This window comes from Tasmannia lanceolata, unplaced genomic scaffold (assembly GCF_043159265.1).
Source record: "Tasmannia lanceolata isolate RefF3 unplaced genomic scaffold, GAP_Taslan_0.1 ptg000018l, whole genome shotgun sequence".
Classification (NCBI taxonomy): Eukaryota; Viridiplantae; Streptophyta; class Magnoliopsida; order Canellales; family Winteraceae; genus Tasmannia; species Tasmannia lanceolata.
In genome coordinates, this window is record NW_027518695.1 from 13,173,343 (window position 1) to 13,187,386 (window position 14,044).

At 37.1% G+C, this 14,044-nt stretch overlaps 1 non-coding gene across 1 annotated transcript; it reads right to left on the reverse strand.

The window, feature by feature from the left end:
- Positions 1-13,047: 13,047 nt before the first annotated feature.
- On the reverse strand, positions 13,048-13,119 carry TRNAM-CAU (transfer RNA methionine (anticodon CAU)). The gene has a single exon. It is a non-coding gene; the product is annotated as a tRNA-Met (tRNA).
- Between the last annotated feature and the right edge of the window lie 925 nt (positions 13,120-14,044).

Consider the following 14,044-nt stretch of genomic DNA (forward strand, 5'->3'; position numbering starts at 1 on the left):
GGGCTTACATGGACATAGGCACCCTCTCCTTAATGGCTAGATTTTAAGGAAGAGTTCTACCCGGGTCCCAGCAAGGATCATCCTATGGAAATCACCTGAGGTGCAACCTATCTATTCTTTGGTCCAACAAATGAATGGTTTGGATCATCCAATGAAGTGGGCCCTGTAATACTTTTCAAAAAATTATAGAATTAAGGGTGCCTTCTTCACAGAATGATCCAAGCCATTCACTTGTTGGGCCGCAACATAATTAGAATGTGTATGCAAAATCATTACAATAGGATGATCGTGACCCTCCAACCTATAGATGTTTCCAGAATGTGTAGTCCCTCTATAGATTGGAGGCCAGGTTAGGATCATCGTATGGAAACGATTTTTGGAGCACAACCTATTTAAGTTGTGGCCCCACAAATTAACAGTTTGAAACATCCTATGAAGTGGGCCGTATGGTACTTTTTGGAAAATACTGACTATACGGACACAATCTCGCATGTTTATAACATATGAATATGGAGAAATTATATGATCTCTGGCCGTATAAAACCCATATTCTTCAAAAATTAGAGTACCGCTCACTCTGTAGGATGATCCAAACTGCTCATTTGTAAATAGGTTGTGCCTCAAAAGTCATTTCCATAGGATGATCTTAACCCTTCGATTTATAAAAGTTTCCACGATGTACGTCCCTCGGTAGATCGGAGGGTTAGGATCGTCCTACCTCAGATCATGTAAATATCTTCCTGAATGATTATGAAAGTGAAATAAAACCTACACTCCTTTGCTATGACAGGGGCGCTCCATAACCACTTCTAATCATCTCAGCTCATTTTTAACTACAGATGATAAAAGTCTTCCTGTGCAACTATTGAAGTGATAGAGTGCGGATATCATTTCCCTTCACCGTTCAATTTCTGTTACAAAACAAGAAAGATCGTTATTTCTATGTTGAAATTGTAAACGATTAGGAGTTTGATTAAGGGATCTGATATATTCCCCCCTATTTTATACTTGGGACAGTCCCATCTAGTGTATTTGTGAATTCTCTTTTACACTAGAAGGGGCTGCCCCAAATAAAAAAAAATGGGGGAGATTATATCATTTCAATTGATTATTCTTCTGACTTAATTAATGTGCAAGCAAATAGTCTTTGATGGAAACGATCAAAGGTTGAATATTCCTTGGCAAAGGTAAGCCAAGTACGAATCCTATCGGACGGTCCTTATCATGTGATAATGATATCTGGGGCCGTTTTACTCAATTATATCAAGTAAAGTCAAATTAGATGGGTCCCACATCCTATCATCATCCCACCGTTGATCAAACAGAGATAAAAAAAATTTTTTACCATTTTTTTATCTTCGCATGGGAAGTTGGGAACAATCTCCACCTTTAACTTGTTATTTCCACCCCTTTGTTACGTATCTTCCAAACTTTCTCCCTCATCAAAATGCATCCTATAGGTAAGGGGTGGAAGACAACAAAATTAGTGGACTGTTTAAAAGTCTTATATTCATTATGGCAAGCAAGAGAAAGCATTCTTATGGTGATAAATTGGGATACGAAATTATTTAAAAAAAACAAAAATTTTAGGGCGATGATATTTTCACCGCCTGGGGCACGCATTCGCTCCCCTTTTAACCTGATTTGACGTAAAAAAGCGTTAAAGTTGCCCACTGTTCACCTCATAAGGGGGTGAATGCGTTGCAGAGGGACTTGCGAGGTGGCTGATCTGACGTGCGACAGACCAGCCGCGAAAAGCCTTATGCGATGGACGCTAGCAGATAGAAATCACCTTTAATTTATTAATATATAGCAATTAAATCAACTTGCACTGATACAACATGTTGCCAAAAAAAAATCCAAATAAACTTTTACTGTGCGCCCGCCAACGTGATTCATGCAAAAAATATGTTTATTTTAGAGCCATGAATTTTTTTCACCCCCTTATAAAAATGCGCCCCCGCCCCATCCCCACCCACCCTTTTTTAACATGATTTGACGTCAATTCACGTTTACAAGGGGCGCATTATCCTACAGGCTCCCTTATTTTAATATTTTTTGCGGGACCCAATATTCCGACCTTAGGTCTCACATGGCACATGTGTGTGGTCCCATAAATAGACCCTCTTTTAACCTAAGCAGCAAGCACCTACAGAAATCAATAGTTTAGTTTTTTTTTTAGCCAGAATCAAATTACGGTGTACATATCAAAAGCATACTAAAAATAAAGGGTGGAAGATACCAAAACGTAGGTGGTCGAAATTAGAAACATTAGCCATTTTGTCAAAGGGTATTATGTTAGTCATTTCACTCGAACATTTCTACGTCAAAAACGCGGATAAAACAAGGGAACGTCCACATAGAACCTTTCCTCTTCCGGTAACCTATTAATACCTTAAAAACCTTTCCTAAACTCATTTCCTATTTTGGCAAAAAAGAAAAAACCCATGAAAAGTAGCAAGAGAGAATAAAGAAATGAACATCTGCCCCCACTCTTTCTCTCTCTTCCACCTGCTATAGCCGGTAAAAGTTTTTCCTCACCCACCAAATTTCGTCAACGCACCCCACTCCCTTCCTCCAATAACCATTCGCCACGTGGACCCAAACCCTTTCATCTCCTAAAATTGTGGGTGTCGGTTGGCTGCATTTTCTCACCTTATCTTACTAGAAGCCATAAATAAAATTATTTTTAAAATTTTAAAAATCATTATTAGTACGGGATTTGCTAAGCTCCATCGCAAAAAGGCTTTTCGCGGCTAGTCTGTCACAATTCAGACCAGCCACCTCGTGAATGGAGACAAAAGTTGCGCCAGCAATTCCCTATTTAGTAAGTATTTTGGGTCCCCAAAAAATCCTGACAACAATTAATGAATTAATGAATTTAATGAATTATTTGTTGAATTTAAAATTATTTTGGATTTTTAAAAAATTCAAATTTCATTAATTTTTTAACTCGGGTCCGTCGATCTAATCGATTTACAAAACAATGCCACATTTTTTGTGGGCCCACCTTGATCGGATGAATCTAGCCCCTCGACGTGGGGACAAAGACCATGGGGTCCCCTTGTGATCACCTGCCACATCAACAATTCAAATTACAAACCCGTGTTACATGTGGAATCGATTGATAATTAATCATTCAGATTCGATCCCAACGGTGTGGTCCCACTCTAATCAGTTTTTTGAGGAAATAGAACGGAAATGATATACTGGCCCTCATTTCTTCTGAGGGCCACCTCTTGTAGTGTAAAAAGAGTAGTCATAGATACACAAGAAGGGGTGATACAGGGAAGAAAAGGGGGCAAATATATCACTTCCCAAATGTAAACTTAAAACTAAACATGATTAGTAATATTAAAATAAAAATAAAAGCATATGCCTAGAAATGGCTAGAATCAGATCTTGACCGAATATTTTGCCCACTACTTTATTATTTTTAATCTCTATTTATTATTATTATATTAATCCTCAATTTTTAAATTAATTGAATATAAAACCAAGGAAAGCAACCCAATTTTCTATTCCCACTAGAAAATTTGATTAAAGTGGCCTCGCCTCAGTGTGAGGTCATCTCCAAAAGATTTTTATTTTTTAAAAACTTATTCTTTTTAATTTAATATTCCTTCATGGAGAGGGGAGGACCCACAGAATAGATGCCATCTCATTGGCCACTCACGCCGAGGCCCATCACCCATTGAGTGGGGCCCGATGTATTACAAAGCCAATTTCATTCTGTAGCTATGAAATTATATTTTAAGAAAAAGAATTTTGGGAAGTGATATATTCAACCCCTTTTCTTCCCTGGGCCATACCCCTCTAGTGTATTTATGACTGAGCTTTTACACTACAAGGGGTGGCCCAGGGAAGATTCTGTGACTGAATAATTTTCAAATAGTTAATAATTAAAAATTATTAAAAAATATCAAGACTATTATATCATCTTAATTTAACAAGAAATATCTTTTATTACTTAAATGTCTATCTTAAGCATGAGATTAGATCTTGATCAACCTAATTAATATCAAATTTAGTGTAAAATCCTCAATAAAATAGACCTATCATTATACTAAATGCCTACTATAAATATTACAGATAAAAAATCATTAAAATATAAATAAAAGATGAAGGGAAATGATTTCAACACAAACATGGTTTGATAGTAGACGCTCATGTTTATCGTCTTTATATTTTAAGAGCTGTAAAAGGGTTTTTACTGTCCCCAAAAAGCACTTACGAGACAATTAAATGCTAAAAGACAAGATATATGAGCGCATGTATCAAAACATAGTAGTGCTGGAATCATTTCCCAACATGAAATCTAATACCTAGTTTGAATACAATACTTCAACAACCGCAAAGACTCCCCCATTTAATGTAAAATGTTTTCTATAGTCACGACTATGAACCTTAAATAGTAAAATAAAGGAAAGTGATATGGAGACTGAGAATAGGAGCTACCCTCTAAGTAAAAATTGAATATGTTTGGATCAACTTAACTTTTTAAAATGTTAAAAAGCTAAGAAAATTTGACGAATGCTAAACTCAGGGGCGGCCTTGATTTTAGCATACCTCAGAAAATTTAGAAATATATATTTTTATTTCCAAAAACTTTGCAATCCAAAAGGGCCAAAATAATTGTCCCCACGGACATTACAATGTTACAATATTTATATTTTTATTATTTTTTATTCAGATGTAATGGCATTTTCGAAATTTGAGCGTAAAGGTGTGGGGGAAATGATAATGAGAGGTGTATGGGGAAGTATCACAAATGTCTGGAGAAAGTGGGGCCCACAAGTGCTGATATTTTGATTAATAAAATAGTTTCCTTTTATGTGCACTGTCGGCAGGGGTACGAGGTTTACGTCTAGGGAGACGTGGCATCTTTATCTCCATTCCTAGAAAGTTCCACCCCCCTCTTTTTCCCAGTCAAACCCCTCTTCTTTTCCTTTTATTTCTCCCCCAAATAATTGCACCCCCCTATTACTAAAATGGCCCCATCTCTTTCCAAAATGACAGGAAAAAAAAAAAAACAAAACACATCCTAACATTGAAATTCGATGTTCCCCTCGTTTGTTTTTACTTTATATCCTAGTACTAAGTACTAGTACTACTAGTACTAGCATTCTAGGCCCATGTTATGCTAATATGCTATGCATGAGTGTAGAATAATGGGCCCCACCCCATCAAAACATGAGGTGTAAAATGGTGGACCCCAGTGCTCACGCTCTACATGGGCTTAGGTGGAGATCATGGAACCCAACTCATCAGAACACGCGGCAAAATGGTGGGCCCCACATGATGCACGGGCTTGAGTGGAGTTGGTGGGCCCATCCTATCAAAACATGGTGGGAAATGGTGTACCCCACCAAATGCAAGGATTTGGGTTGAGATTGTGGACCCACTGATGAGTGTAAAGTGGTGGGATGGTGGGACCTACCATATCAGGCCATGAGGAATAAAATTGTGGGGCCAACCCATGCTATGTATGTCTATAAAATGATGGGCCTCACATTATCAGAACACTTGTGCATTCTGTACAAATTTTAGTGATAATTTTCGATGGAGGGATCGAATGACAATGGAAAGAAACATGTTTAGTATGTGTCATAGATGTCAAAATGGGGTTCTTCATGAGGATAGCAAACTGGGCTTTGCTTTTGCCTCGGATGGGCTTGTTATCCTCTGTTCGTCAAGAAGAGCTCTAATGTGTAGATATATTGTATCATCCCAGGAGTTTATTGAAGGTACGATTAACCAAGCATGTTGGCCAATCCCTAAAATAGCTAATCCAAGGATTTCTATCCTGTGGAAAACAATCAGACAATGTTCATTGCACGATTTTAAGGTCTCGATCTATAAGCCATCTCCCTTATGATACTAAGGCTGTGTCTGTTTTTGGGATTTTGAGAATTGATTGTGTCCAAAATACTTAAAAATAAACATAATTTCGAGTCCAATAATAAGTTTTGCACTCAAGCAGTTCTCAAAATCCAATATATCATCGCAAATATTAGGGTTCCACGCGAAACAAAAATCCCACATTGGAAAAGTGAATAGATATGGATGGGCTTATAAGGACTTGGGCACCCTCGCCCTAACAACTAGCTTTTAAGGGTGAGTCCTACCTGAGTCCCAACAAGTGGTGTTAGAGTCAAGGCATGGTAACAGTATACCTTCAAGGATGGAGAAAAATCCCACAGAGAAGATCTAGGTGACCCCTTGAACCCGCAAGGGGGCTTATAAGGACTAGGGCACCCCCAGACAAGTTGATTTATCTGTCGATATATTGCGATAATTAAAACCATGGTTCATTGTAAAGAACCCACCCCATGAAGCGCGCACACACACTCTCTCTCTCTCTCTCTCTCCAAAACTGATTATTGGACTCGAAATTATGTGCTTGGTTGTGGGACCTGCATCACTCGATGTAGCATGTCGTGGATGCTACACGACATAAAGGAAATCACTGATTAGTGATGCTAAATATCCGATCAAGAGCATTGGACTTTAGCTTTTTCCAGTAACATCATTGTATGACTAGGTTCTCATCAATGATTCAAACTTTTGTACAGATGTGCTATCCATGGCTACGATTGTCCAATAGTACGCGGCCCACATGCGCCCATTGTGTTGAGGATAGAGGATCAGTTCGATAATTTAACAGGACATGGGCCACAACAAAACACATAGCATGTATTTGGAATGTGGGCCTCTAGACATCTCATTTCATCCTTGACTAACCTGACACTTATCGCTTAGGAGGGGGAACTAATGATGAAACGGTGGTTATGATGTGATGAGAGCCAAAAACCTGGAAAGGCATTAAGCTTCAAGATTATTATGAAATCTTAAAATCACCAAGTTTCTCAAATGGGAGCTGAAAATACCCATCCCATCTCAACCTCTATCGCTCTCTGTAGAGTATTTTTTTTATAGAATTGATAAGCTATTTTTTTTCACACTACTTTTCTTTTCAAGCAATATACTTCAGAACTAAAGGTTACTTTATTACTTCAATAACTTTAGTACCATCCACAAGCACCAGTGTAGGAAACATTTTAAGGAATTTCTCATGAGAGGTGACATGACTTGGAGTAGCAGGCTTATTGTTAAGAAGATCACTAAGAACGTACCCCTTATAAAATGAAGGATATCCAAGAAAACACACAGATGAATTCCATCACTAAATTAGTCTCTATGAACTGACAGAACATGTATACACTTATCAGCATCTTTACTAACCAAACTGTGGAGCCATTGAATAGATGGTGGTGGACAAGGTTACAAGGGGAGGTTTAACAGTTGGATTCATTTGGCCCAATGTTACAATGGATCTTTAGCTCAAAATAGGCAGAGCTTGAGAAGTGGGTTTAACCCAATATGCCTCAAGAAGATGATCATGGTTTGAATCCACCGAGATCCGTTATTTTACCTCTATCTGATTCACTTTCATAACAAGAATCTAAAAGTAAATTGAAAGGTATTTCATTAATAATGACATGAAAGAGAGTTATTTACCTAAGCAGATGCTAAAAAACACTCAAAAAATGACCTAAATGTCAACAAAATAATGATGACTGCTCAGTTGTGAATGGGTAGCACTTTGATTAGCCAATGCACCTTACAAAATTATTGAGAAACACGTCTTTTAAAAAAAAAAAATGAATACCCATTGAGATGCCTTACAACCCTTTCCTCTAATGAAGGCTAATAGAGAAGTATTGAGAAGGTTGGCATGTCACTTGCGAATAGAATTCAGTTGACAATGATAACCTGAAAACCAACCCAAACAAACCGTGTGGCTCTTCGAATAGCAGAATCCAAGAGGAATGGCAATACAAAGTATGTTGTATTCTGAGTTAAAGAGAGCAACACACAAGGACTACACACGAATTTAAGAGAAACACACAAGAACAACGCACGAATTTATGTGGTTCAGCACAATGGCCTACATCCACGGGTGAGATCACTTCATCCACTGTTAGAGAAAAGATACAAAGATTACAATGGGATTAACACAATCCCATAACCCTGTAACCCTCTTTACTCTTTCTTGGATACATGCCTCTCTCAAACCCCTTTCTTCATACAAGAAAGAAACTCCCCCTTTACACTACAAAAGGAGGACAAGAGAGAAAAATAATCTCACCTTGTTGTATTCCTACTCCCGTGGAAAACCACCAAGAGAAAATTCCGTCTCTTCTTCTCCTTGTAAGAGTAAAAATCAAACAACCGTGTGTGTGTTCACCTTCTCCCAAGAGATGAGAATGATCTCTAGTCCTTTTCTTTCCCTCTTATCTCAAGAGAAAAATCGGAAAAACCATGGTGCTTCTTCTTCACCAAGAGATCAAACCGAACAACACTTGTGTTCTTCTTCTCCACGCCTTTTCCAAAGAGATTAGCCTTCTCTTCTTTTAATCATTCTTTAAGAAAACCCATGTTGTAAAGAGAATAACCGTGCACCATTTGTTTGAAGTTTAAAACTCACAACATGTTGCTTCCACTCACAACAGTGATAAAAACTGTCTTGTAACTGTTTTAAGAAACAAGACACCAACATAACAGAGAGGATGGAGGTTACAGAGGTTCATCAAGAAAACCTGTGGATGGTCCAATGAAAGAAGTTTGCAAGTTGTTTTGATCTCCTCCCACTATGTCATTATGTATCTTCCCTAAATCTGTTTTATGTATATTTTCTTGAACAGTTTATATCTGTCCTCCTTCAGAAAGTGTGTTTCCAATAGCGTTGGGATATAATTGGCTCCTTTACGGATTCAATCTCAGCTTAAAGTATTATTGTGATCAAGCTTGATTGAGAGAAAGCGGGCTAGTTAAAGGGTTTTAAAATTTTTGAGATACTTTATGTGTTGCAACAACTCCACCTGTGTTTTACACAGCCTGTCCCAAGCCAGGATAAAGGAGGAGGGTTGGCGGTTGGCAGCCAGGCGTAAACTTTGCCACTCTTCTATGAAATGAATCCTATTCATGAAAATTTTCTAAAGGGTTCATTAGCTGACCCCAACTAGTTTGGGACAAAGCCTTGGTTGAGTTGAGTTGAGTTTATGTGTTGCAACAATGAGGTTGGAGCTCAGATATTCCCAACCTCTGTTTATCCTTCCTTACATCACCCGGGTTTTCATACTAGTTTAACAGAAACTAAGTCTGTTACAGAGTATTAGATCCTTACATTTATTCCATCATTGTGTCGTTTCTTCTTTTGTGAAGTGATTCAAAATCATTGCATTCTAGCTCCTGGAACAATATCAAGGGTTTATTTTTTTTCACTTTCTATGCTACCGAATAAACTAGGATTAGAAACATTTTTTCCCTGATGACTCATTCTTCTCTGATTTGATTCCCTCCTTTCTTTTAATGAATGAAGTGCCAGTTAATCTTAACTCCCTGAAACTTCTTAAATCTAGTTGCCTTTAGTAGGAATATAGTTATCCTTCTCTGTTTTTCACTCTTCTTCTTCATAATACTCTCCTCAGCACTCAGTTGTCGTCACAGATTCTGCTCATTGTGTTTGCATCGTGAAACAATAGTCCTTGCAGGAATTCAAAGATACTTCTCACTCAAATTAAACCTCGAGACTTTGAGGAACCACACAGTAAAGAATTTCTTTTTTTTTCTCCTACTGAATAACGATTCCAAACACCTTATGCTACATCAATTGCATATTTCAGTAAGCTTCCATTGATAGAACTTGGGCTCTATCACATACCGGAAAGCCTAACTTGTTAAAGAAGCCCATGAAACCAATATAAAAATAAAATCAGCAAAACATTTTCTCAAAAAAATAAAAAAAAATAAAAATAAATCCATGGCATTACAGTAAACGCAAAACATCGTCCCTGAAATTCAACTATTATTTCTTTATGTAACTCTTTATTTACATTACCGACCCTTGGCGGGGCCGGGCATTACAGTAAACGCACAATCGTCTCAATCAGCAAGGAGTTTTAGTTAAGACTTTCCCAAGACTCTTATTTCTATCATCAATAAAAAAAGCTATGGGAGTCAGGTTTACGAAATCAGTTCAGTTGGAGCAGAAGTTTGTGGTTTGCATTTAGAAAGGAAGAATGATACACCATAATTCTGATGGTATAAAGATTTATAATGACTCAAATCAGAGTTGCTCAATCAACTCACCAAACCTCAAGCAACATTGTTACTGGGAATGGAGAACACAGTTAATCCTTTGATGCGACATTCTAAGGAGTAAAGATCTGAGCAAAACAATTCCCAGACAAGAAGACAACAACACTACCTCAAAGTAAATCAGCAAATGTACTCAAAGCAAAATTAACAGCAATATCAATGTTACAGAGAGTAAGATATGTGCCAACGGAATATATCCACATGCAGAGGAATGAAGCCAAAGGGCATGCCTAAAGGCTAAAAGCATGGTTTAGCATCCAAACAGAAATGGTATTTGGCACACATGGCTTCCCTAAGTTGAATTGCTCATTGATTTGATTATGTATCCTCCGTGTTACTAATTATACTTTATTTCTAAACTAATAAAAATTAGGGATTTGGAAGGGTCCATCGCAAAAGACAATTCGTGGCTGGTCTGTCGCATGTCAGACCAGACACCTCGTGAATGAAGACAACAGCTTTTGTCTTCATTCAAGAGGTGGCTGGTCTGACATGCGAGAGACCAGCAGCGAAATGCCTTTTGCATGGACGCTAACAATTCCCTGGGAAGATTGGTTCAACACCAGAAACTACGACATTGAGAGCTCCAAAGTCAGAAGTTGTGCTCAATAATGGTCAATACGCCATCCTATTAGCTAGAGATTTAGTTGCGATATCAGCCTTCTAAATGACAATGGTGGGGGGGGGGGGGGGGGGGGGGGAGGGGAGGGTTGTGAGTTAAAAGTTTTTATATTGATATGCCAAGAACAATCACTCTAACCTCTATCAGATGCTTCTAATCAATTAGCCAATACCCACCAAGTCAGAATATCATACGAGCTACCAGCCTACCACTCTAACCTCTATCACATTGTCCCTAGTATCAACTATCAATATCCAACACCTGTGCAAGTCATCTCCTCAAACAAGATAATTCTTTGCAAACCAACATCCAAGATATCATGAGGTTCCTAGTCTTCTCCTCGATAAAAAATGAACCATTATTTCCTTCTAAGGTTTTGCATATCATCTCCTTTGACATGGCAAAAATCTCCGCACGCCAATATCCACAAGATCACAAGGCTCTTGATCCTCTCTACTCCGGATTGATAGCTTCCTTGGGATTCCTAGATGCAATATGAGGTACTTCCTCCAAGAACCTCAATATCCTCCTAATCATATCATAACACATCTACTCAAGTTGTATTGTGATGAGAGCTCTAAGGGAAACCTACACCCAGAGGCTTGTAGAGGTTTAGATGAGGTTGGCAGATGTTGGCCCCATAGTTACAAAAATATGTCTAGGGAATTTTTTGGGGAAAGGTTTATCTAGACATATTTTATTTTTTTGTTATTTTTAGGTATATAAGGGTAACAATCTAAAAGAAAAATAAGATATTTAAATATGGTAAAATATAAAATTTTAAGAAAAAAAAAGACAACAAATAATATTGTGAGTTTATCTTATATTTTTGCGGTAAAAAGTAAAATATGAAGATGTCTCGATGATTTTTTAGAATCACAAGAAAAATTTAAGATTGTCATTTTAGCAAAAAAAAAAAAAAAAAAAAATGCAAAATACCATAATATTTTTAAAAAAAAAACCCGAGATATTCGCCCTTTAGGTTTCAAGGGTTTTAATGAAGCCAAAGAAGTATTCTTGCTAAAGGGGGCATGACTCTTCAACCATTCCTTTTCCAATCCACTGATTGTAAAAGGTGATCACTTAATTCAAGTCATGAATGCCAAATACTAACATAAAAAAGACACTTTGAAAACAACATAAACTAATATCAAGATCACCACATAGACTAAAAAGAGCAAATCAATACACACCCAAATGCCAAATGTAGGCTCATGGAAATCTAGGATCACATGAAATATGTTAAAAAAAGGCAAGATACAAAGAGAGAGAATATGATATGAGAGTTTTTTTTTTTTTTGGTGTGAAAACAAAATGGTTGGGAAAAAAAATAGAGAAGGAAGAGCTGTTGTAGAATTCACAAGACCTAACAAGAATTATGTATGTGGTTAATGCTATGTCCAAGACCAAGGCAAAGTTAACAATTGCCATTGAATGTCGACAAGAAGGGTATAGATCGGAGGAACTCCTGCAGTTCATATTTTATTGTCATTCTATCATGATTTGAAAATTAAAAACAAGTTAGACTATCATATGTAGATTTGACAATTGCCACCATAGTGGTTGAAAGGGAATTTGGATCACCATAGGGAACACAGGTGAAGATTAATGGATGCACAAGAGCTACATTGTACAGAAAAGCTTCTGCAATATGCATGCCAAAGTTTTCTTATGAATGGCTTAGTGGGTTGGTTACCATTTTTTATCGTAATTGCATTAGGTAAATAACAAATGCAAAGCTATATGTAAGAAGAAAGGAAGATCTATGTGGAAAATTCCATTGCAAGAAGCATAGGAAGCATATTAGACATCTACATTGAGAAGAAAAAATCCAAGATGAAGAACAAGACGTTACGCATATTCCATAACATAAGATGGAATTGCAAAAAATCAACAAAAGGGATAAATCCAAAGCCAACCTTGTTCATCTATCCCTTGAAAAAACCACATAAGAAACCTTTCACATTAAGTGCTGTAAGAACACTGGTATAAGAGAGACTAATCACCATTGAGGAGAATTAGGCCTTGTTCGTTTAAGATTATTACAACCAATTGTGAGTGCCAAACTTATTATTGGACTAAAAATTAAGTTTAATGCTTGTTCATTTAAGATTATGCCAACCAATTGTGGTTACATTTAATTTTGAAGTCCAATAATTGCTTTTGAACCCATAATCGGTTGGCATAATCTCAGACGAACAGGGCCTAAATTAAACATTAAAAAAGGGCAGATTTTTCATCATTAAAAAAAGTTTTTCTCTTATCAGAGCCAGGTTTCGATCCTGGGACCTGTGGGTTATGGGCCCACCACGCTTCCGCTGCGCCACTCTGATTTTTGTTATATATGGAGAGGGTATTTAATATATATAAAAATATATAGTAGACTTTTCACTCTAAAACGTCTATTCACCCTAAAACGTCCATTTGGAGTGAAATTTCCGTGTAAACTTCCAAGGTAGGATGTACATAGAAAGTTTAATGTTTGTGTAGTAAGAGTAATTTGCCTTGTGAGATTTTACATGGTGTAAGCTCTTATAGTCCCTTATTTTTCAAAAAGTACTGTACGGACCACACCATCCAAACCGTCCATGTGATGTGCCATAATCTAAATAGGTTGTTCACAAAAAGTCATTTCCATAGGATGATCCTAGCCCTCCGATCAATAGAGGTTTTCCCAATATGCAGTTCATCTATAGATCGGAGGGCTAGGATCGTTTTTTTTTTTTTTTTTTTTTGGCACAACCTACTTACGTTATGGCCCATCACATAGACGGTTTGGATCATCCCATTGTGTGGTCCGGACATTACTTTTTGAAAAATAAGGGACTATTAGGGCTTACACCGTATAAAATCGCTTGTTTGGTCATGAAAATACTGAATTATTTTTCCAGCGGAGAACAGAAACCCCTTTTCTCTAGATCCAAAACCATCCTAGCTTTTTCATATTAATCAAACTAACCATGACTGATTAAACTCCTCCCAATTTTTTCATAAAAACCAAAATCATGATTCATGAATAAGTAATGTAAAAATGACTAGGTGTCGCCACCATTTTTGATGTTTTTTCCTTGGAAAATTTGGTAATGCCTTTCTAAAAATGTTTTAGCTGAAACATTTTTTTTTACCTACAAAGAAGGGATTGAAAAACCTTGAAAAAATCATTCTACAAGGAAAACAATATTTAGGAAAAAAGTTTTCATGCTTGCCCAACATGCTCAATGTTGATTGTTTGACCATTGGTATTCAACAAAACCGTTT